Consider the following 25076-nt stretch of genomic DNA (forward strand, 5'->3'; position numbering starts at 1 on the left):
GCAGTTCCCAGTGCTGATACAGGTGCTGTGCTCAGGGTGCCAGAACATTCCATTAAAGGCAGAAACTCTGTTCCCATCACCGCTGTGTTCAGGACACCTCAGATCTGCTGCTTTGTGGCTAACAGGCTGCCAGCTTCCTGGTGGTCAGGAGTATTGATTCCCATACCCTTGTCTTGTAGGCAATTCTCCTTTTTAATCATTACTCACTGAGCAAACTGCAGGCAAATAAATTGACATAATAGTTAAGGCCTCCTAACAGCTCCACTCCCATCTCCTGAGGTCCTTCTTAGCCTCTAGGATTTTTATAAAGATCTATTTCCCCTAAAAATAATTACATGATAACCTAATTACTTTGTTACAGTTCTCATAATTAACCTTGCTGTGTTTCAGACTTGAAGAAATTAAATGGAACATACCTATATTAATGCTACAATGATAGAACCCTATATTAATCCGAAGAACTTACATTTCTTAAAGTTATTTCTGGTTTTTTGTTTAATTTTTTTGGTCTTGTTGATAGGTTCACTAAGCATCTTCTCAGCCAGTGACAAATAAAAATAATATTTACCTGATTTTTACTGTAAACCAGTAAAAACATAAGTGGTATGAATAGGAGGAAGGAGCAGACACATGGGTTTGTGCTATTTTAAATTTTCATAGAATCTGCTAGTGTGCAACAAATGTTGATGGGCTTGAAGTGTGGAGTGGAAAAAGTTCATGCTGCAAATCCAGTGTCTTGTCCTAGTTTGTAGCTGGGTATTTCCTTATTTATTTCCTTTACCAATACAGAATCCTTGAATTCTGCTTTTCTTTTACGTTTTTAAAATTCTGTTTTCATTTGATACAGGTAGAGAACTGCATTAAAAGCTCCTTGGAACAGATTTAATTTTATTCATTGTTCATCAGTACCTTCTGAGTAGTCTTGGAAAGCAAATTTCCTGCTCACTGTTCCTGAGCATTTCAGATTCTTTCTGCAGCTTTGTGTTTGGTGACTGGGTTGGACCCACCTTGGACCTGCATGAGCAGAGCTTCAGGTAAGCACATCCCATAAGGTGTGTGAAATGTTGACTGGGACACTTCTGCTTTTAATTCTCAGCATATTATCTAAAATTTAGTAACACTTTGAGGATCAAGGATAAAAATAAATGATCTGAATACCTAGCATATCTCTACAAATAGCAGTAGAGAGATCCCACTCTACTGGCTCTCAGAATGTTGGAAAATATTGCATTTTATTTTGTTTCCACATATAGAGAGTGTTTCAAGGAAAAGTTAGAGGGGAATATGGCTCTTAATTTTATGTAGGATAAAAATCCTTCATGAGAGAGAACCAAACTTAATTAATTTTGCTATCCTATATTCAGTATTTAAAGTCTTTTATCATTTTCCATATAAACTGGATGTTTTGGGGGTTTTCTCATATTATTTTCATAGTAGAAAATATATTGCGTTTTGTGAGGAACTCAGCGTGTTGCTGTGGGTGATTTTTGAGGAAATTCCAGTGGAAGAGAGCAGAGCTCTGCTCCTCTCCTGTGTGCAGGGAGCAGTTTGAGCCCCAGCTGAGCTGGGCAGCAGCGGCTGCTCCTGCTTGTCCAGCAGTGGCACCGGGCAGCACCACGCTCCTGTCAGGGCCCAGTGCCCGTGCTGCCATCCCCATGCACATTTCCCCAGTGGGCAGCTCGGGGCTCTCCAGTTGAAGGGCTGAAAATGGATGTTAGCTGCAAGCTGCTGATCCCAGGGCTGCCAGCCGCAGAGCAGGGTGATACCACAGGGAGAGTGAGCCCGGGAGCGGCCACAGCCTGGGGCAGCACAGCAGAACCAGAGAGCAGCCAGGGCTGGCCTGTGTCCTCCTGCAGCCTCTGGAAATGCAGCACCTCTGCCCCAGGGCCTCTGCCCCTGTGCCTCTGTCCCATCACCTCTTCCCCATCACCTCTGCCCCAGCACCTTTGCCCCATCACCTCTGCCCCATCATCTCTGCCCCAGCACCTCTGCCCCATCACCTCTGCCTCATCATTTCTGCCCCATCACCTCTGCCCCTGCACCTCTGTCCCTGCACCTCTGTCCCATCACCTCTGCCCCATCACCTCTGCCCCATCACCTCTGCCCCTGCACCTCTGTCCCATCACCTCTGCCCCATCACCTCTGTCCCAGCAGCTCAGACAGATGGTATCTGCACATGCACAAAGCACAGCTTGGGTAATGAAAGGAAGGAATTAACTGGGGTGGAGAAGGATGTGCAGAGTTGATGAGAGGAGTCAAAAGGGGATGGTTTTCCCCAATTTAACTTCTCTAAAAGCTGCTGGAGCAGAGCTGCTGGAGCACAGCTGCTCTACTCAATTATTTTTGAGTGTGTTCTGTCACTAAATTTGATTTGAGGTAGACTCTTGTATACTGCTGTAGAGAAAGGAAATTCCAGAGTAGGAGTCTTTCCAATCTCCTCTATCGAAAATGCATGCAGGATTTTTTTTCCCATCTATGCCTTCATTGTCACTAAGCTCTTCTTCTATATCTTCATCATTTTATGACCCTACAGATTCCCATCAGAATTCTTTCATCTGTGTTTTTTGCACCTTTTGAGAGCTGTTCCTCAAATATTTTTTATTTTTGTAAGTCATTTATATTGTATCTATCTACTTGAGCTTTTGGGTCCTGGTTTATTCATCTGGACATGGAACCACTTACTTTGCTGTTCAGAACACTGCGTTCTTCAAGCTTCTCCTAAATTTCTAGTAGGTGTGATTTATTTGTGAACAAAGTTATCTCTGAACACCCTTCTTGCTGCCTCTAAGAATTTTACATGTTTAAAAACAAAAAAAAAAAAAAAAGGAAAACCCGGTCCAGGCACTGCTTCCAGCAAAGCCAGGAATTAGTTACTTCCTCCTCTCTGAATTTCCTGGCTGTCCATGAAGTTCTGGTTCCAGACATGTGCCAGGATGTTTGCCACTGCTCTGGGCATAAGTGAAGCTCTGCCATCAGTGTCCTGCACAGCCGAAATACGGCAGTAACAGTGGTTTTCTTCTTCTTGCCCAGAATATCAGATTGGTGGGATCACAGCTTATTAAACTCACTAGAGACCTTGGCCAGTTAGTTTTAAACTACTCTAACATATGATTCCTCTTACTGCTGTGTACAGCTTACTCCACATTTGATATATTCTTTGATTTTTGCGTTCCAGGGGCTCTGATTGTTTCCTTTTCCACTAGGCATCCTGTATGTTTATTATTCACATATTTCATATTGTCAGTTCAAAGTGTGTAGGGCAGCAAGGAAGGCAGGTTTGGCATCTTACTGCTTACATGGCTGCAGAAAAACATGTAGAAGTTATTTTTAATCTCTGTAGAGCTGTTTTTTTTAGGTAGAACTGTTGCTTTTCTTTGCTGTTTCCTATTGGATTATTTCTAGTTTCCACACTATCTGTTATATAAATTCTTTTGGCTTCCCCAGAGAGCTCTTCTGCACCCATCAGCATTCTTCCACTCCTGTTCCAGCAGCTTTGCACAAAGCTGGGAGGTGACTTACCCAGCCTTGTAGGCTGCAGCTTGGAGCTGACCTCCCTGAGCCCCGGGGGTCGTTCCCTCGTGTGAGGAGGGTTTCTCATGAGCTCTGTTTCCAGCTGGGTCAGGAGGCCTGGAAGTGCTGGCTGCTGGGCACTGTGCTGCCAGTGTCACCCCAGGAGCTGCTGTGCTGTATCTCTTGAGCAGGGCAGGATATTCTTCACACTCAGGACTTCTGCATTTCCCAGCGGACCTGCAGCCTTTCCCAATTCAGCCTGTCAGTGCTGCTTCTTGGAGTGCTTTCCTTCTTGGAGCCCTGACTGACTGAGACAGCAAACTTCCACCCCATTTCTAGCAGTGGCTTTGCAGGCTGAAAGCATGTATCTGCTGGATTCACTTTCTACAAAACAAGGCTAATTTCTGTGGCAGAATCGGGGCTGAGGAATCCCAGGCAGATCTCTTCACACACACCCATGTGTTCTTGACATTCACAGTGTCTCTGGTTGCCTTTTACACAGCAGGGCACCTCAGCAGGTGCCTCTCCTGTGTCTTCTCCCAAGTATGTTGTGGTGTTCAACAGCTTCTCTGTGAATCCCTTGGGATTGCATTGCCTGTGATTCTGGCTGTGGCTGCCTGATGTACCTGGGGTGTGTGAGGAGAGCTCACTGCCCACATTTGGTACAGCTCTATCGAGGGGCACGCTGCTGCAAGCAGAGCGTGGGACAGGCATGCATTCATTCATTCATTCATTCATTCATCCATCCATCCATCCATCCATCCATCCATCCATCCATCCATTCACCCAGAGCCCCACAGTCACTGTCAGTAACAGACACAGAGCACCAACTCGCACTCTCAGAAGTGACTTTGGTCTCGGTGAGAAATAACAACCCCTGCAGAACACGGTTAATGGAATGCAGCTCAGCCTGGGGTCACTGCTGAGGTTTGCCACCTGTGTGCCCTCCTGCTCCCTTCCAGTGGGCTCTGGGTCCTGCCAGCACAGCAGCAAACAGCTTACAGGGACACCTGTTTTAACAGCAAGGTTGAACATCTGCCTCTTGTAATCAGTCACTGTCCCATTAAAAAATCATTCCTGGCACTCAGTCAGCCAAAGGTACCCTGAGAACGGCCTGGTGCTCGGTTCAGTGGAAGTTTGGGAGTGGAAGGAAAGCAGCTGGAATGACACAAAATACCATTTGGTGCTAAAGCCTCCCTTTTGTTGCTGGCTGGAGCCAGTGCAGACCTTCTCATGTTCCTCACTGGAGTTTGGCACGAGCGAGCTCTTACAAACACGGCCCCTGTGTTTATCCAGTTGTTTCCTGCTTGTTTCCACCAACCTGGCTTAGGCCACAGTGGAGTTCTGTGTTTGCAGGTTCTTGTTAAGCGTACAGCTGTGTATGAGAATTAATATCTGCTCAATGAGTGCCTGGAAGGAATCCCTCTGTTCCCCTCACCTGCTTCAAGTCTGTCTGGATATACAAATCAGTCTCGTTTCCTACTTCTGTCCTTTCAAATTTAAATTTTTTTCATTAAAATTCTCATTTAAATTTTTCTTTCTTTAGCCATCTCAGAAAAATTTCTGCTCTCGCAGACATTAAAATTTGAAACTAATTATGAATGTAAAATTACTGAGAAATAATGAAAATCAAATCAAATAATCAACCGTTGTGTACCAAACTGGCTGCACCGAGACCCCATAACATGCCAAGTGAGTATTTCTTGGATTTTAGCCTTGGTTTTGACTGCAGTAATTGCACATTTGGAAATGGCAATACTTGATTTGTTTGAAAAGAGTGTTAAAAATACGTGCAGTTTTAAATATCGTAAAAATAGCTTTAAAATTTGAGAGGTTGGATTTGTCTTTGTCTGATAGTCACAAATCTTCTAGCCTTTTAGAGTCAGATTTCAGGTATTATTTTCAGAGATTTCAGGTATTATTTTTGCAAGCTAATACTGTTGGTGTAGTGTAAATAAGCAGACTTTGAGGATAGTTACAAATAATGTTTAAAAAGCCACCAAAACAGCACTCGACAGATTTAAAATAGGTTTGTTTTCTCCCTGTTTTTCTCATTGCTGTTGTGCACAGCCTTGCAGGCAGCATCACCCCTGTCACAAGCTGAGCGCACAACAAATCCCACAAGAGAAAACCCAAACGCTCAGGTCTCACCCGGTGCTGCTGAATTCCAGGCTACCTTTGCTGTGCCCGGAGCGGCAACCGGGTCCCCGGCTCTGGGCAGCCTCGGCAGGAGAGCTGCGGGTCGGGGAGCCGTGTGCCTGGGGAGAGCTATGAGCCATGGAGAGCTGTGTGCCCAGGGGAGCTGTGTGCCCAGGGGAGCTGTGTGCCCAGGGGAGCTGTGTGCCCAGGGGAGCTGTGTGCCCAGGGAGAGCTGTGTGCCCAGGAGAGCTGTGTGCCCAGGGGAGAGCTGTGTGCCCAGGAGAGCTGTGTGCCCAGGGGAGCTGTGTGCCCGGGAGAGCTGTGTGCCCAGGAGAGCTGTGTGCCCAGGGGAGCTGTGTGCCCAGGGGAGCTGTGTGCCCGGGGAGAGCTGTGTGCCCAGGGAGAGCTGTGTGCCCAGGAGAGCTGTGTGCCCGGGGAGAGCTGTGTGCCCAGGGGAGCTGTGTGCCCGGGAGAGCTGTGTGCCCAGGGGAGCTGTGTGCCCAGGGGAGCTGTGTGCCCAGGGAGAGCTGTGTGCCCAGGAGAGCTGTGTGCGCAGGGGAGAGCTGTGTGCCCAGGAGAGCTGTGTGCCCAGGAGAGCTGTGTGCCCAGGGGAGCTGTGTGCCCAGGAGAGCTGTGTGCCCAGGGGAGCTGTGTGCCCAGGGAGAGCTGTGTGCCCAGGAGAGCTGTGTGCGCAGGGGAGAGCTGTGTGCCCAGGAGAGCTGTGTGCCCAGGGGAGCTGTGTGCCCAGGAGAGCTGTGTGCCCAGGAGAGCTGTGTGCCCAGGGGAGCTGTGTGCCCAGGGGAGCTGTGTGCCCGGGGAGAGCTGTGTGCCCAGGGGAGCTGTGTGCCCGGGGGAGCTGTGTGCCCAGGAGAGCTGTGTGCCCAGGGGAGCTGTGTGCCCAGGAGAGCTGTGTGCCCAGGGAGAGGCTGTGTGCCCGGGGAGAGCTGTGTGCCCAGGGGAGCTGTGTGCCCAGGAGAGCTGTGTGCCCGGGGAGAGCTGTGTGCCCAGGAGAGCTGTGTGCCCAGGGGAGCTGTGTGCCCAGGGGAGCTGTGTGCCCAGGAGAGCTGTGTGCCCAGGGGAGCTGTGTGCGCAGGGGAGAGCTGTGTGCCCAGGGGAGCTGTGTGCCCAGGGGAGCCGTGTGCCCAGGAGAGCTGTGTGCCCAGGGAGAGCTGTGTGCCCAGGAGAGCTGTGTGCCCAGGAGAGCTGTGTGCCCAGGGAGAGCTGTGTGCCCGGGGAGAGCTGTGTGCCCAGGAGAGCTGTGTGCCCAGGGGAGCTGTGTGCCCAGGGGAGCTGTGTGCCCAGGGGAGAGCTGTGTGCCCAGGGGAGCTGTGTGCCCAGGGGAGCCGTGTGCCCAGGAGAGCTGTGTGCCCAGGGGAGCTGTGTGCCCAGGAGAGCTGTGTGCCCAGGGAGAGCTGTGTGCCCGGGGAGAGCTGTGTGCCCAGGAGAGCTGTGTGCCCAGGGGAGCTGTGTGCCCAGGGGAGCCGTGTGCCCAGGAGAGCTGTGTGCCCAGGGGAGCTGTGTGCCCAGGAGAGCTGTGTGCCCAGGGAGAGCTGTGTGCCCGGGGAGAGCTGTGTGCCCAGGAGAGCTGTGTGCCCAGGGGAGCTGTGTGCCCGGGGGAGCTGTGTGCCCAGGAGAGCTGTGTGCCCAGGGGAGCTGTGTGCCCAGGAGAGCTGTGTGCCCAGGGAGAGCTGTGTGCCCGGGGAGAGCTGTGTGCCCAGGGGAGCTGTGTGCCCGGGGAGAGCTGTGTGCCCAGGAGAGCTGTGTGCCCAGGGGAGCTGTGTGCCCAGGGGAGCTGTGTGCCCAGGAGAGCTGTGTGCCCAGGGGAGCTGTGTGCGCAGGGGAGAGCTGTGTGCCCAGGGGAGCTGTGTGCCCAGGGGAGCCGTGTGCCCAGGAGAGCTGTGTGCCCAGGGAGAGCTGTGTGCCCAGGAGAGCTGTGTGCCCAGGAGAGCTGTGTGCCCAGGGAGAGCTGTGTGCCCGGGGAGAGCTGTGTGCCCAGGAGAGCTGTGTGCCCAGGGGAGCTGTGTGCCCAGGGGAGCTGTGTGCCCAGGGGAGCTGTGTGCCCAGGGGAGAGCTGTGTGCCCAGGGGAGCTGTGTGCCCAGGGGAGCCGTGTGCCCAGGAGAGCTGTGTGCCCAGGGGAGCTGTGTGCCCAGGAGAGCTGTGTGCCCAGGGAGAGCTGTGTGCCCGGGGAGAGCTGTGTGCCCAGGAGAGCTGTGTGCCCAGGGGAGCTGTGTGCCCAGGGGAGCCGTGTGCCCAGGAGAGCTGTGTGCCCAGGGAGAGCTGTGTGCCCAGGAGAGCTGTGTGCCCGGGGAGAGCTGTGTGCCCAGGGGAGCTGTGTGCCCAGGAGAGCTGTGTGCCCAGGAGAGCTGTGTGCCCAGGGAGAGCTGTGTGCCCAGGAGAGCTGTGTGCCCAGGGGAGCTGTGTGCCCAGGAGAGCTGTGTGCCCAGGGGAGAGCTGTGTGCTCAGGGGAGAGCTGTGTGCCCAGGGGAGCTGTGTGCCCAGGGGAGCTGTGTGCTCAGGGGAGAGCTGTGCACCCGCACCCCTGACAATGCAGGCAGCTCCACCTGGGACATGCGGCTGGAAGGACGCTGCTGTCAAAAACGGGGCCTGGACTCATGAGATGGTAAAAACAAGAAGCCAAACCCTTTATTTGATGATAAAAGAAATACACCAACAGAACTGGGAGCCAGGCTAGCCTGAACTTTGCAGTGGCAACCCAAGGAGGACAAGCCCCAGTCTCGTTCTGCAGTCTCTTTTATAAGTCTTCTCCACCCACCATGTTTCAGTCTGCTCCCCCTTTGGTCCATATTCGGGCTCTCATTGGCCTTTACCATGGTGCATCCTGGAGCAATCATTCTCTCAGGGTGTTGAATGATTGGTCCTTCTCTCCACCAGTAGTTGTCCTTGATGTGAATGTCATCCTCTGGGAGCCTGTCTTCTGGAATGTTCTTTGCTTTACTTGAATCCTTCGCCACCCGACATCAACTTCAAACCATTTCCATCCCTCCTCTAGGATCCCCAACCTCCCAATCACAAATGAACAACCATTCAACTCCCAACTCCACACCATTAATTAACTTAACTCATTAAAATATTTATCCTAAAACACTGATAACACTGCTGCTGCTGAATGCACAGCAGTGCTGACTAAAACTTGTCAGAGAGCTTGAACCCTTCTGGCTCTTAGGGTGAGGTGTTCGTACCCCACACGTTTAATGGCAATAATTCCCTCCTGCCACAGATCAAATCCAGCAGTACAGATAAATCCAAAAGGCAGCTTCAAACAATGGAGTCCAGCTAGATGTGGGGGCCGGTGGGGTTTGTGCTTTATTTACCTTAAAAGATTTCTGAAGCTAAGTCCTGTACAGCTGTTTGAAAATGTATGGAATTCATTTCTAAAGCAATCCACTTGGATGATAGACATGGCTGTGATTCCAGCTGTCAGTGCCAGGAAAGCCTTTGGTTTTGTCCTGCGAGCACTCTTCAATAACAAGTCTCACATTTAGCCTTTTGGCTCCTGAAAGGCACTGATTCCCTCCTGGGTGTGCAGCTGAGGGGGATGCAGCCTGCTGCTTTAGCTTTGGGTTGGTGGCTGTCCCTGGCTGCCCGGGGCTGTGCTGCGGACACAGCTGAAGGACAGGCTCTGATGGCAGCCCAGTGCCACCAGCTGCACCTCGGCTGCCGAGCCCAGCACGAGAACGCTGTCGCTGCCATTGCCTCTTGTACACAGATGGCCTTTTAAAATGTGCTTAAACTCCTGATAGATTTCCAACCATTTCCAGTTGACAGCCTCCTTACAAATACCCGTTTTGGGGAACGGGAGCCAGCATTTCCATAATGGTGTTTGGTCGTTTGCACAGCCATAACGGTGGAATATAATGGGGAGAATTGGCTGTGCTAAGGCACGAGCGTTAATTGGAAGTAAATGCCAAAAGATGTTTTTGTAATGAATGCATCGGTATTTAAGTAGTTTCCCATCACTTTAATATCAAAAATGTGCCGGGATATGCCAGCTCACTTGGTAACCTTGGCTGATTCCAGGGAAGTTGCACACAGTCAGTGCCCCTCAGCAGCGCTGTTACTCGCACACTCCCCGGGAGCTGGCCATTGCTTGCTGCCTTTCACAGCCCTGGCAGCAAGTGCCAAAGGGACTGCAGCTTTTGTCTAGGCAAAGTGCCATCCTGTAATTCCAAGGGACACTCCAGGACACCACTCATGATGCTGAATAAGGACCTGGAACGTTTTAGTGGCCCTGACTTGGCTCAGTAGAACGTGCCTGCCTGTGGGGGCTGCGGTGCAGAGCGGGATGTGGCATTTACACAGCTGAAGTGGAGGTGGATGCTGCTGCCCGGGGATGTCAGGGCTTGCTTTGCACTGCCCTGGATCCTCACTGTGCCACGGCACAGCAGGAGCAAAGTGAAGCACAGCAGAGCTCTGAGAGCCACTTCATCTGCACAGCCCAGCTCTGAGCGGCTCTGAATTAAACTCAGCCCAGTTACAAAGCAGGGCTGCTGTGATACCGATCCTATCTCATGGCCACTCATGGGCACTTCCACCCAGCAGTGCCTCCTTTTCCATTCTACTGGTGGCATGACAAAGCAGGGAAGTGTTGCCAGAGTTATACTCCAGCTCTCTCATCTGTCTAGAAACCAGCTCGCCCTGGCTGTGGCAGTGTTTTAGACAGTATTTCCATCTTGTCCTGCTGTCCACTCGTGATTCCTTGGCAGGTGTTGCTGATTTTGCTCCTGCAAAGGTTTTTTGCTTTCTCTTGAGGCTGTGCCTGTTTCATCTCCCTTGCTTTTTAAGTGGAAAATACTTGGTTTTTCCAGAGAGTTTGAGGATGTTTCTTTCCCGTATTTTTCTGTGTTACTGTGTAATTTTCCTGTTTTTGTGAGAGAAGGTGCGGCCTCAAGAGCTCCCAGAAGCTGTGGCTGCCATTTAATTTCTGCATTGTCTTTCCTGTTGTGGGAGGTTTGTAAGGGTATTCAATAAGGGATTGTAAGGGAGGGGAAAAAAGGTGGAGGAAAACTGATCTTACTTGAGGGAGGGAGGGTTTTGCTGTGAGCATTCAAGGAAGTAAATTATTTTCTGTCAGGAATCTCATCAGGTCTTAATCGACATTATAGGTAGATACACGTCACACTAAGGAAGCCTAGTCATGCTCCTCTGAAAAAAAAGTTGCTACCCCTGGCATTAATAAGGCGCACTACAGATAATTTTTCAATAAAAATAGCTGTATTTTCTCTCAAGTAGCTGATTTTTGTCTACCTTGTGAAGATGTATCATATTTCACAGTGTTGTAATTGAAAATTAGGCTTAGTACTTGTTCCTTCCTTAAAGGATGTCCACAGTCAGTGTTTTCAACCTGTAGCTGATACATAAATCTAACTGTGTGATTATCTAAGAGAAAACCTGGAGCCCAAATGCACAAAACGTTGGAAAATGCCTTAAGGTATGGAACTGTGTTTGGATTTCCACAGAGTTCAAATGAAGTCTTGTCGCTGAGTGCTTTTACAAGAACTAAAAAGTCAAAGGATACAAAGAAACCGTGACTTGAGCTCTATAAAAGATAGAAAACAACAAGAAAGAAGGACTAAATAGTTAATTTTCACAGAGGATGGAGATGTCCCAGAGAGATCTCACCACCTACTCATAGTGTCAGGCAAGTGTATCAGGAACGAGGAGGTATTTGCTTAATTCATGGCATTATTTGTGGTAATAAAAGTTAAAGTGGCTGTGAAGAGGTATAGTGGGATCTCAAAATAACAAGTGATTAAGGGATCAAATGATAAATGAAGCTGAGTGGTGAAAATGGGAATTACTGTACGTTGAAGCAGCCAGTCCTGATCTGTAGGTGTAAAACTGGAGTGGTTATTATTACTTCCAGGCACTTTTGGAAAACTGTGTGATGGCATCACTCTGGTGCTCGGTGTCCACATCTCAGACACAGTTCTGCCACCTCTCCCCTCTCAGAAAGGTAGATGAGGAGCCCAGCAAGGTTTTGCATTTTTGAAGCTGTTCCACACAATGAATGACAAAGTAGACAAGTGTCCATCTTGGAGGAGAGAAAACTGAAGTAGTATGAAGTAGAGAGCCTGTAAAATAGTAAATAGAAAATAGTGAGAAGGGAAGGACTAGTAAATGTTTCTTGTAGTGGGGATAATACTGGGAATTGGGTTTTAAAACAGAAACAGTCTTTTTTCCCCAGACCCATTATTAAATTGTGACTTGCTGCTCAAAAGTGTTGTGGATACCAAAAATATAGCTGGATTAAATACAGTATTATAAAGGCAGGTTCAGGAAAGGAAGTGCTGTAAGAGGCTGTATAATATGGAGATCTCACATCTGGCTCCTCAGGTAGGTTGAAGGGTTTGCTGAAGGAAAGATGAAACGCTCTTGCCGTGCTTTTATATTCTTCTCCTAAAGCCATCATTGTCAGAAATCGTGTGCTGAGCTGCAGGACCTTTGGGCTGACCAAGACAGCAGAGTTATGTTGTCAGTGACACATGACAGCAGTGGCTGAAAAAACCAAACTGTCCTCCTGTGACAGATGAAAATCAGAATGATTTTTGTGCTGTAGCCTTTTCCATCACTGGAGTGTCTGGCTGGTGAGAGCAGCGGCGCTGGTCCGAACTGCCTGGCTCGTTTGAGCTGTCTCTTTCTCACTTGTAGGTGCAGGATTATCACACTGCCTTTCTCTGAAGCCCCCTGGCCTGTGAGCTCAGTTACAGTTCAGGCTGCCCTGGAGACCTGCAGGGCCCTCGGTACAGAGCAGTGTGCTCCCTTCTGTGCTGAGCTCTGGGAAGCTGCATGGCAGGGCCTTGGCACTGCAGCTCCTCACTGCAGCTCCTCTGCCTCTGCAGCAGCCGTGCTGCCCTAGCAGAGACCCTCTGCCAGGAATGCAAATGCAAAATGCTGCTTCTCCATGGAGCACCTGTGAGTTGTGTGGCAGTGCTGGGATGAGCTTGGTGCCACGGGTGTGCCCTTCCCTTTCCCTAGCGCTCCAGCAGGCTGCGGTGCCGTGACGCTCAGGACGGAGCTGTCGATTCCCCTGGGAGCAGCGAGTGTGCAAAGGGATGTGTTTCCATGGCCCTGCTAGTGAGCACATGGGCTGCTGCTGCAGTCAGCTGGGCCTTCATTCCTGGCTGTGAATCCATCACCTTGGAGCTGCAGCTCACAGAGACACCGTTTCCATGGCCAGGTGCTGCAGGCAAGTGAGGCTGCTGAGCCATGAGTGGGCCTTGTGTTTGTGCAGATCTTCCTGTTGGGACATCCAATAGCTTCAAAGAGTCCAGCTGGAGTCCAGAACTCATCCTAATCATCTTGCAGGTTTCCTACACAGATGGAGATGTCATGGAAGTGCTTTTGAAGCACTCCTCCCTGTTTAAATACCATCATTTCTGTCTTCTCAATGTTGTGCTGCTGTAGCTGGGCTCTTGCCTGCGCTGCCAGCCAGAGGAGTCTTGGAAAAGCCAGGAGAGAGCAAAGACCTAAGGTTTGAGCAAATGTTCCCTGTTTGTCTGGAAGTCTGCTATCTGCCCCTCCCACCCAAAGAGGAAACAAATATTCCAATTCTGCAGCAGAACTTCTAAAGGACAAATGATTAATCTATTGGCCACGTATCGGTGCTTATCAGACCGGAACTATTAGACACTGATCTGTCTTGGAAGGACTGTGAAGAATTCTGTTACACTGTGTACAAAAATACCTTCACTCAAATAAAACAGGAGCTTAGTTCATAGGCAAGGGGCCTTGTTTGGGAATTCTTCCAAATCTATTTTTAGCTCAAAAAATACCAACCAGTCTGTGGAATTTTTTGTTTAGGGTCAGGTATTTCTTCAGGAGTTTGCAGGAGACAAAGGCTCTGTCATGGAATTAAAGGGTAATACTGGATTTGGATGTGGATGGTCTTTCCCTGTGCTCTTAAGGATAGAGAGCTAGCTGGCATGAGAGCATCCTCAAAAAGAGAAGCCAAGGCCTGAATTCTGTCATCTTAATTAGTCAGAAAGATGTCCTTAGTCCTCGTCTCCCACGTCCCAGCTGCCCCAGGCACTGCTTGCTCTTTGCTGCTGTGGCCTTGGCACAGACACTGAGATGGGTGATGCAGTTGTGTGTCCAAGAGAGGGCAGTTCCCTGTTCCCACAGAAGTGCCAGTGCACTGTAGGGCTGCACTAGCAGCCTGTCCTGCTCTGGGATGAAATTGCACCGGGAGGGCATCACACAACTGCAAAATGGAGACATGGAGATGCTGGGCTTGAGCTGCTGCCACCTTCACCCTGGGAACTACTCAGCCCTTCACCCTTCTGAGGGTGCTGCATTTATATGCATACCTTCATCTTCGTGGCTTCTGGAGGGAGGCTCCCCTGTGACCTATTCACCCTTTATAGGACAGGAAAAATCCTCCAGGAGTTGTAAGTTGCAGTTCTACTGAATTCCAACAGAGAAATGCAATCATCATCCTGTGTTTAAAATTCTGGTTCTACCTTGTGTTGAGCATGGCTGTTACAATATCCTTTCCTCCTGCTCTCACACACAGCAGGAGTGTTCTACAGTCCATTTCACTGCAGCATACTGGAGAAAGCTGACCTCCTGACCGTGTTTCACTGCACCGCTCTGGGAGACGGCATGAGCAGCACGCTGCACACACACAGCACATCCTTTAGGGAAGAGATGTGCCCTGGCAGCTTCAGCTGGGAACTGCACAATGACAGGACCATTTCAGCAATGTCTGTTTTATCCAGGCCCAAAAGGAATTGCAGCCAGAAGAGCGTGCTGAGGAGTCCAAGCAGGACAAGCGTGGGACAGCCCCAGCCTGGTGTCAGCCGCAGAGGAACTGTGCACACACAGCACTGCCAGCATTGCTGGACACAGCTGCAGTAGGTCACTTGACAAGAAACGTGTTCTTGTCACTCATCAGTCACTAAATTCCTCTAATATCAATGTCAGGAACTGTTAATTACACACAGATGAATGAAGGGTTGCAGGGAAGTGGGCTCATGGACTTGCAGCTTGCAGGAGCACAGTGACCTTGTCCTGCAAGTTTCTCTTCCTGGGGCCATGAGAGGAGAGGTACAGTGGGATTTTGGTTCACACATACAGATAGTGATGAACACAAACATGGATGCTGCCTTGTGGTTACAAGGATCTGCTTTCTCTGTGCTTGATGCTCTAAATGTGTTTAGAAAGATCTTTATCTTTTCTCAGTCTTGGGAAAAAGTAAATTAGTAAGTTTTCTGCTCCTCTCTGCCTTTTTCCTTTCCCCCTCATTTCTGTTTTGTAATTTTTACTGCTATATGATTTGGTTTCCTGCCCAGACAGAAAAATGAGAGTTTCCGTCTAGACAGGAGATCTTTACTCTTCCAGAAGACAGGTTTTTAAAGGAGAGGTTAGAACAACATATATCAATGTTATTTGTGCTACACACCCAGTCTAGGTAGAACCAAAACTCTGTTCCTTAGCTGTCACTTAGGACCAGAGTAAAATCTGGTCCCTCCCTGTGAGAGCTCACAATGATTTAACCTCAGTACAGAGCAGAGCTGGAAAATGCTGCTGCCACCGTGCACACACCTGTCTGCAAAGGCTCCTGATTCCAGTTCTCCCCAGTGTAGCTGGGAGCTGCTGCCTGCATGTGTGGGAACCCTGGGGAGACAGGGAATGCCATTGTGACAGCCCCTAACCCATCTGATCTCCTGGTTAACTCCTGCAGTGCTTCCAGCACAGCCACTGCAAGCGTGCATTTGGGGCTGGTTTATAGAGAGGCCTTTTGGAGCAGCTGCTGTGTATGGATTATTTTGTTTCAAGGAAGCCAGGTGAGATGAATGGATATAGGCAGAGGAGTCTCTCCGTTGAATTTTTAGTGCTGAATTTTTTGTTTACTTGAAAATGAACAAACTGCTCTTAATTATTTTTTCTTTAATGAGCAAAGTGGCTTAAATGTGCAGTGTATCAAAGCAGCTGTTGTGAAGGCTCTGGTGCACAAGAAGGCAGGATTGCAAACAAAGCTGTTGGCTTTCAGTAGCGTGGGAATTACTGGAAAGATAAGGGGAAAGAAGTGGAGAAGGATGCTGGGAAACACTGACTTGCAGTATCACTGTCACGAACAAAGCTTTATTTCCAGAGGAAAATTGCTGGGGAGCTAGAGGAACTGAACATCTGAAGGCTTTTCTTAAAGGAAAACTGAGTTCTGTGAGAAGGAAAGAGCTGCAGAGTTAGGGGAAAAGCCAGTTTTGTTGGCAGTGGATGGTAGTGGGGTACACTGTGGGCTGCTGTGCATCCTGTGCACATCACTGGGATTTCAGCAGGTGGAAATCCAACCAGATACGATGTCCTCATCTTACTGCCACAGGTCAGTTTTGTTGGAGGTTTGAAGGCTTTTGCTGTCCTTGATGGGAGCAGCAGCTGCAAAGGGGCTGACAGGCTGGAGCAGGACTAGGGGTGCTTTGGAGGTGCAGAGGGATGTGGAGCTCACAGGACAGAAGCTCAGAGCTGAGAACCTGCTGCTGTGGCTGCATCAAAGCAGACATTGAGGCTCTCCTCAGCTCAGGAGTTACTCAGGCCACAAACAGCAGAGATGGCTGCAGTTAGCTGATGGTTGTTATAAGTGAATATTACATTATTGGCTTTTTGCAAATATTAAAATGAATACTATATGTATAAGGTTAGAAAACTTTGTTGTACTAATACAGTTTCTTTTATTTCTGTTATTGATGAAACTTAGAAATAGTGGAGTAATACACATATATATTAAGCTATAACATGATATTAAAGCACAAACTTTTTGTTTGTATAACCCAGAGACTGAAAAGATAGTCAGAGACATCCCCCCTGCATTATTAAAATTATCTTGTCCAGATGAAGACAGCAGTCCTCCAAGTCCCACAAGAGAAGGATTTATTGCATCCGAATCAGAGGATATAAAACCCAGTGGTGCCAAGAAGATTGATCTACTGGGAAGGGAGCAAGGTAAAAACTAAACAAAGGAACATCCAAAACTTAAGAGGAATGTATGAATATGTATGAGAATTTATGGATATGTAGTAGGGTTCTGTTTTTAAGGGACAATCCTTTGTCAGTAAGGTGTGCTCTCTTGGCTGAATGCAGAGACACCCAGTCACATCTGTATATTTTATTTTTATCTCCTAATTGTATATTAAACTTTTAAATTCTTTATAAAAAATTATGAACCTCATTTTTCACATGGTTCTTTGAGGGGTTCAGGTTATCTACTGATAAACTAGAGAAGACTTCAGCTTTTATTGTTTTTATGTAGATTTGCACTGAAGGCAGGCACAAGGGTTAACACGCTCAGGGCAAACCATCAGCTGCAGGAGATGCAATGGAGATGAGCAGAGTGGCACTGCTTCCAAGGAGATGCTGCAGATTTACAGGGAGGGTCTGCAACTCAGCCTTTTCTCTCCATATTTTTGCCAAATAAATAGTATGTAGTTAGAAAACAGGCTTGGAAAGATAAGTCAGGAAAACACACCAGGATATTAATGCCCTTGTAAGAATGATTTGTGTTTTGCTTCTCAGAGATTTGGGAGGAAAATGCAGCAAATGAAAAAAATGAAGTTATTACTGTATTATTAAAAAAACAGCAGGCTCCACAAAACCTGGAGCTGGATTGCTACCAAAAATCAGAGATATTGTGGAGCTTGATCTGAAACTCTGAAAATTATTACACAAACATAAGTATAAATCTTGAGGCCAGTATTGGGTGACAGTTTAGTCAATGACAGGTGAAAAATCAAAGTGAAAGCGCTGTGAATATCTCAGTAAGGCAAAATAATATACATTTATCTAGCACTTAACATTTCCAGATTGTATGGCCATTAAATCATGCAGCAAGCTACACTGATCTCAGATGCAGGGAAAGAAAGGCCATGCCATCTTTCTGCAGCCTCTGTAGCTATTGAACAAGCTGACGTTAGAGTGGAGGGCCGTGACTTAGAATTACAGGTAATTTCAAAAAGTAGTAAGAGAATGAGTGTTTTCTATCTAGGTTTAATAAAAACTAACACGTGCTTAGAAGTGAAGCCCTTGGAAAATAAAGTAATTGGTGTTTAAGACTGCAGTGGAGTTGACTGGAGTGTTTTAAGAGAATAAACTGGCAAACAACAGATTATGTCTTTCTGAAGGAAAATTTAACAAATGCTATTGAAAACTGCTTTAAAGACATTTAAGGAGCTGCACTGGTGAAGAGCATCCAGCATCCAGTGATCCCCCAGTGTGTGTTTGCCTTCCAGCCCCTTCCTGCCAGGGCCTTGGCCCCTCCTCAGCATTCCTGGAGAGCAGTGAAAGCTGCTTAGAAAGGCCTTGGGGAACAGCCTGGGTTGTGCCTCAAGTCAAGTACACACTTGGTTGGGGGAGAAAAGAAACCAGAAGCAAACGTTGATAATCTGTCCAAGTAGAGAGGTGACTGATCTCCCCGGGGCTAGTTCTGTCTGTGAAGTTACATCCATGCCTAGAGGCTTTCCTGAATACATTCACAAACTTCATTCACCCTCAAGCCGTGGGAATAAATCAGGGTAAGATGACAGCAATTGGTGTCTCTTGGTTCTGAGTGACTTCCTGACGTTGCTGCTTGACTTCACTGCGGGAGAAGGGCCCGAGTTCTCAGGAAAGGGACCGTGTTCAGGGGCTGGGCTCTGGGGGGAGTTCTACACTTCAGTCTAACACAAATTTATTTGTGTAGTTGCCATATGTGAGGGCTTTTCATAATTGCCATCTGTGGAATGAAAGGCAGTCCAGGCTGCAGTGTGCACCGTTGCAAATATTAGAAAATATGGCTATTATAAAAAGTTGTAAAAACTTCATGCAAATGTTCCATCTCCAGTGGAAGGGCCAGATTCTAATATCACGCATGATGCGCCGTAACAGATTTTTCCTAGGTATGCTGGGATGCCCACACTGTGCCTGAGATTAGAATGTGTTCCAAAAATGGATTATTGGGATGTGAAACAGCCAGTGATGAGGAAAATCAGATTTTACTGAGCTTTCTTTTTTCTTCACCCTTACTATGTGAGAATTGGCTTTCAGCATAGTTCTTGGTCTTTGTAATTCATTAGGAAAATTGGCAATAAAATAATGACAAAAACTAGTTTTCCCCCTTAAGAAATTCACATCATCAAATTAGGACAGAGAAGTGATCTCTTTACACGCAGTTGCTCAGAGCAACTGGCGAATTTGGGCTCCGGGAAGCATCCCCTGAAGCAGAGCGGTGGCTGCATTCCCAGGGGATTGCCCTGAGGTGCTGTCAGCAGGCACAGTAAGGTTCTGCTGGTGTGCAGCTTAATTTACTCTGCAAATCCTATTATCAGTTATCTTCGTTTGTTTAAATCCCCACATCTGGGATCTTTATTTTCCCCCCACATCCAGATACTGTCTTTTTTCTCTCGTCTCTTTGGGGAGAGGTAAATGAGATTTGGATCCAAGCCATAATTATTCTGGGAAAATCACCCTGCGGCATTGATTTATATGCAAAATGTTGCCCTGCAGCAGCTTGACAGCGACAGGAGGCTAGGAAGGCAAAGGCAGCCTTCCTCCAGGGTTTCTCTCCTTTTTGAACACTACCTTGATGCTCCTTGTCTCATCTTCAGCGCTCAGGGACCCAGGTTTAGGAACAGAAGTGTGGCTGTTGTGCACTCACCTCCAGGGAAGGCCAGCACTGGCCAGCTGAGAAGCTCCGCTAGGACTGGGAATACTGGATTTCCTAACTGGAGGGGAGCAGCTCTGGCAACACTCCAGTTAGAAACACCCTCCTGACTCAAACCTCTTCAGTCCTGAGTGGCAGCTGCAGCAGCAGTCCCTGGGTTTGGGATAAGGGAGCTTTCTTGGGATGCTCCTCACGGTGCACAGGGCTGGCTGATGCTCTGAGTGCAGTGTTCCCAATGATTCCCATGGAAATCACTGCAGCAGCTGGGTCTGAAAATCAGGTCCCTGCTCTGAGCCTCCCTGCAAGGGAGGGAGCAAACCCTCCGAGGTGTTTTGTGGGATCATTAATGCCCAGCAGCGTTGCTGTATCCAAGCTGAACAATTTTTCCTTCAGGATTCTTCCCAAGCGAGGGCTACCTGTGCACACCAACTGCAATGGCAGATCCAGGGCTTTGATTTTTGGCTAAAACCAAAAGTGGGCCCTGCAAATCTCAATCTAAGAAATGGAAATGTTTCTCAGTTGTCCCTGAGAGCAGCACCTCTGAGCTAGTGATGCTCTCAGACCACCTGAGAGACGCTATCAATCTTTAGAACTTGCAGGTGAAGTAACCAGACACTAATGGCAAAATGTTTCTGTCTTTGGAAAAATGTGATAAATCTGCCACTGTGAAGGGGCAGAGAACTTCAGCAGGAAATACTCGTTAAGACTGACTATGAATATTCAGTATACACCTGAAAGCCCACATAATTACTATATTTTAAATATTTGCTTTTCGAATGTTGTTTTAGCTAGTCATCTATCTTCAGATATCCTCAAAACATCATTCATCATACATCTGTCTAAGTGCTAGCCAGATGCTTCTGAACAAGTTGATTTTTTTAGGTGTATATATCAAAGTATTCCTTTTCATGGAAAGTTTTGAGTATAAAAATTACATATCTGCTCATCTTTACATAACAGCATAAATTTCAAAATACTTTTTTCTTTAAAACTATAGTAGTTTGTATCAGAAATACCATGGAAATTAGCTGAATAAATAACTGCAGCTGTAAAATTTTAAGGGGCAGCATCATCAAACAATTTAAATTATATAGGCTACAGCATCAAATGAAACTTGAGCGCTCTGCATCACCATGGTGCTGCTGCTGAGGCAGGATTGCAATGAGGATATTGTTTGTATGATGTTTTGGACATCATAAATGCACTTTGGATATGAGGATCCCCATATATTCATAGCTTTTTTCATGAGTTCTCTCATCCTTGTGTTCTCTGCAGCCGTATCATGAAAGAAAATAAGAACAGGGTATTGGGAGATACGGTGTGGTTAATTATGATCCCCTGCTTCATCAGGATGCCATCGTGGGGTTGTTTTATTAACTTAATGTACACAACTGTAAATAAAAGTAAATTTCATGTTCCACCATGTCTCTAGAAAGGTGTCCCAGGAATGTAAGGATGGAGGAGCTAAAACCATCCCCAGTGGTGTGGCCCTAAATGTGAGGATCAGCCCTCTGCATATTCTCAGTCACGGAGTGCTTTGGGTTGGAAGGGACCGTAAAGACTGAGATCTGTGTCATGTCCACTGCTGAGTGAAATTATTTCTGTGGCACATCAGGTAACTGTCTCTGATCAAACTCTCCTTTGTGGTAAATCCATGAAGCTTCGTGTGCTTCACTGCACCTGTGTCAGCAGAGGAGTTTATCCAGATTCCTTCTCTGCAGCGTGTCAGTATGCTGAATGGACTCAGTTACCTCTCCAATGTTACAGGTTCACAAGATACTTTGGACTTGAGAAATGAAACCCAGACTGATGAAAATTATTCTTTGTCACACTACTGCTTTTAAGAGTAATACCAGCTTAATATTGAGGAGGTATATATCAAATCCCTAAAATGAGCAAAGTGTTGTTGCCAGTAAGCACAGAGGTGTGTTCAACCACTGTTGAAGAGAAACACAAGATTGGCTACATTTCTACTTGTTCCATCCACAGCTCTGTCAGGGATATAATTTCAAAAACTTCCCATGTGTAGATGCTCAGTTGTGGGGTTTTGTTCTCTTTCTCTAGGCATGAATAGATTTTAGCCTGCTTCCCTTAAAAGAAAAAGGTTAGTCACAGTGAAATATTACTTTAGGTCCAGTCACCTGTAAGAAAATTTGTACTTAATAGCTCTTTTTCAGCACAATGAGAATCTTCACTTTCTTCAGTACTTTCGTTGATTGAAAATTGTTATTCTAAATTATCCTTCTGTCAGCTGGGTGAAGGGTGGTCAGTAAAAGAGGCGTTACATCGGTGCTGCATGAGCAGGGTCAGCTGTACAACCACAAGTGTTTGAACTGATGCTGTCTGCTTGGTACAAGGCTCTTCTGGGACGAGGGAACTTCATTGCATTGCTTTTCTGAAAGTTACTGCTTTTGGAAGTGGAGCTTGGGGTGTGGTGGAGCCAGGAGTTTGCTTTATTCTTTGTTGATAGTATCAGGTTTTCAGAAAGCCACATCCAAGCATGAAGAATGCCCTGTGATTGGTGTATTACTTCATGTCTTGGACACTGTCAGTGGCACTGGGAGCACAGTGCTAGGACTCCTTCTCCAGAACATCCCCCCGTGACAGGCACATAAATCCGTGCCGTGGGAAAGTGGAAACCTGCAGAAAGTGTCAGACTGCATTGATTTTGTTTCTTCTGTGCAGTTCATGTGAGCGAGTGCAAGGAGCGAGTGCCCCAGTATCCCCTTCCAGCTGTGCCTTGCTGACTGCCACAGGTCTCCCCAGAACGGAGGAGCAGTGTGGCAGGAGCTGCTAAAAGCACTAGTTAGCACTGTAATTAATGGCTAGGGACACAGGAGGAATGCTCTCCTCCCAGGCCTTGCAGATACAGTATTTCAGTTCCTGTCACTCTTAGGGCACGCATTACCCCCTTGGGTATTACTGAGAACTGTCGGGTTCCTTTATTCCTGCAGCTGCATGGAACTGCAGGGAAATGAATTGGCTGCTCAGACTCACCCCTGTCTGCTGCAGCTGCTTCTGTGCTGGGGGAAATGAGGGCTCAGGGGTTGCCTGGCAGAGCTGTGAGATGGAGAAGGGCTTTTGGAAACAGCCAAGTTTGCCTTTCAGGGAGAGTAAGATTTGTAACAGGAACAGATCCTGAGTGGATGATCAGGGATAGAAATAGTTTGATGTTATTCAGGTAGCTAGCTGGTTCTCAACAGCTCTTGAACAAAGTCTCCAGGGAAGGAAGGCACTTCAGGATCTGGTAGCAGGAGAGCTGCACACCTTGGGATGTGAGCAACAGCTTGCAAGAGGTGCAACCCCTAGAATAATGTTATACCTGTATATGAGTGTAATTCTTGGAGGAGGAGCAAGTTATAATTTTTAAGATGGTAGATAGTTCACTGGCAAATTCAGGTAGGGAAAAATAACAGTCTGCAGGAGTTAAAAAGAAATGAGAATGTATTCTGCATAAATCTTGGCTAAAGGGAGTCCACTGTAGGAAGAGAACACTGAAGTGGATGTGTTACTGAAGTGTGTCATTGATACTTTCATGTCTTGTTTTAACTCTTCTCCACATCCCTGTGATTTGCACTGAGGGCACTTGTGAGAGCAAGACCCAGCCAGGGAGGGCTGGAGGAGAGAGGCAGGGCTGGACAGTGGGCAGGGCAGGGCAGAGCAGCAGGCAGGGCTGGGCAGTCACTGGGCAGGACAGGGCAGTCACTGGGCACTCACTGGGCACTCACTGGACAGTTACTGGGCACTCACTGGGCACTCACTGGGCAGTCACTGGGCAGGGCAGGGCTGGGCAGCAGGCAGGGCAGGACAGCAGCTGCCCTTGGCAAGCAGTGGCCCAGCTGAGATAAGTGACACTGAATGCCTCATTCAGGGAGCCTGGCCCATCCTAATAATGTCTGTTGGCCAAGTGCTGCCTTCCTCCCGAATTGCTGTACTTGCTGTTTCAGGGGAGCTAAGGCTGGTTAACCCTTCCCATCCCTGCTTCGGTACGCACTGAGCGCAGCGCCGGCTGCCCAAGCACGGCCCTTCTGCTTTAGGAGAGCACCTCGGTTCTTCTTTTGGGGCCTCTGGCAGGAACATCACAGCTCTCCCTTCTGCCTCTGAAGGGCTGGGTCTGTGCTTTGCTGGCAGTGTCACAGGATTATCTTTACAAGCTGGGGATGGGGGAGTTTTGTTCTCTTACATAAACGGGGGGTTTTGATGCAAACAAAGTGTCTGGATGTTTTATGGAGGCGTGCTGCTGCCACTAAACATAGGTAGCCTTGATGAACATTTGAAAATACTTGAGAACTGGTAAGTTAAATATTGCACTGCTAGGGGCTTCTCACAGTTAAAACTTAAGACCAAAGCTAGGAGTTGCAGAGCCTAATGCTGCTAAAATGTACATGCTTCACTCTGAATTGAAATTCTGCTGCTTCAGTAACTAAGAAGAGGTATTTCTTAGACTAAAAATACTGTGTTGAACATCAGGAAGTCAAGTTATATCAGCTTAATATTAAATTAATGTTCATTCATATACATCATTATCTGATACCATAAGCTGTGCAGCTGTTCATGAAATCTGCATCCATTCTATAGTTTGTGACACAACTTGACAGATACTTTAACCAGATTCCCCACCATGTCTAATCTTGTAGTTATCAATTCAGCCTTTTTTACATGTGCTTTTTAATAAATGTAAATCTTCTCTGTGTGTATTCCAGCAGTGTGTCTGTATGTCCTAACTGTTACCCACATGGAATTCTCCTTTGAGATCCTCGGGCACGTTGGGAGCAGTCAAAAGGCACTTGGCACTTGGACATGTCATGGGCAACTTTAATCTTTTATGATGGAAAAAAAGCTGAGCCTATAGAATAAAAATAGTGCAAAAATTGTTCCTTGCTCTGGAAAACTGTCCAGATTCCACAGGCTGGAAGTAATAGAGCTCTAGAGAGACTGTGTTCAACCAGGTCACTGGGGGCATTGTGGCTCTTCGTGACAAGAACATGAGCACAGCCCTACAGTTAGTAGCGATCCTCCTTGGTTTCCTGTGTGCCTTAGATTTTTCCAACTCACATGTGCACTGTTTCTGTAAAATTAACGTGTCCTGGGAGATTATTAAATGCAGTTTCCTGGGAATGGAATTAATTACTCTTGGCTAAGAACTGGAGAGAAACCAACCAATGAAGGTGGTTGCAGAATTTTCTAAAAAAGCATTAGACATTATTTGAGTCTGCACAGTTGGTTCCATACTGGAACACTCTCTTTGCTTAAATGAAGATTAGGTCTGGTCAGCTATGACCTATGAGAATATGTGAATATGAGATAACTGCTTTTTCTTAGGATGCCAAATCCAGCAGCTTTGGAAAATCATGCTGCTATTTGTGTGGAGATTGATTACTGTGAAAGTTATACTTAGGGGTTATTTGGAATTCTTGCTTACTTCCATGTCTGAAAACAGCCTCCTGTTTTCATGTCTCCAACAGCTCTAGGGAAAAAGGAAAGCAACATTCCTGTGGAGAAATTGTTTCCCCCCACATCATGAATTAACTTCAGCACTTAGAAAAGAGTTCAGAGTTCATGAGTATCTGAAGCTCCTCACTTTTCAAAAGCTTTGTTTCTCTTTGCTTTTGGCTCCATTTGGAGTAGAAGAGTGGAATGGAAATGTCATTTTTAGGGATTATACTTGTTCTCCCTGATCTGTCTTAATTGTGTAGGAATTGAGACAGATTTTCTTCTTTCTGTTCTTTGACTGGGATCAGCAGCAATGTAACTGATAAAAAAATGGCATTGGCT

The 25076-nt window shown here is 47.3% G+C and overlaps 1 long non-coding RNA gene across 1 annotated transcript in view; it reads right to left on the reverse strand.

Moving 5' to 3' along the window:
• Window positions 1–8268: 8268 nt before the first annotated feature.
• The window catches only part of LOC147651986 (uncharacterized), a 35455-nt gene continuing 18647 nt past the window's right edge, over window positions 8269–25076 (reverse strand). The window contains exon 2 of the long non-coding RNA XR_015290108.1: window positions 8269–11742. This is a non-coding gene — a long non-coding RNA (uncharacterized LOC147651986). The remainder of the gene's footprint in view (window positions 11743–25076) is intronic.

This window comes from Cyanistes caeruleus, chromosome 8 (genome assembly GCF_971803275.1).
Source record: "Cyanistes caeruleus chromosome 8, bCyaCae1.hap1.1, whole genome shotgun sequence".
In the NCBI taxonomy this organism is placed as follows: Eukaryota; Metazoa; Chordata; class Aves; order Passeriformes; family Paridae; genus Cyanistes; species Cyanistes caeruleus.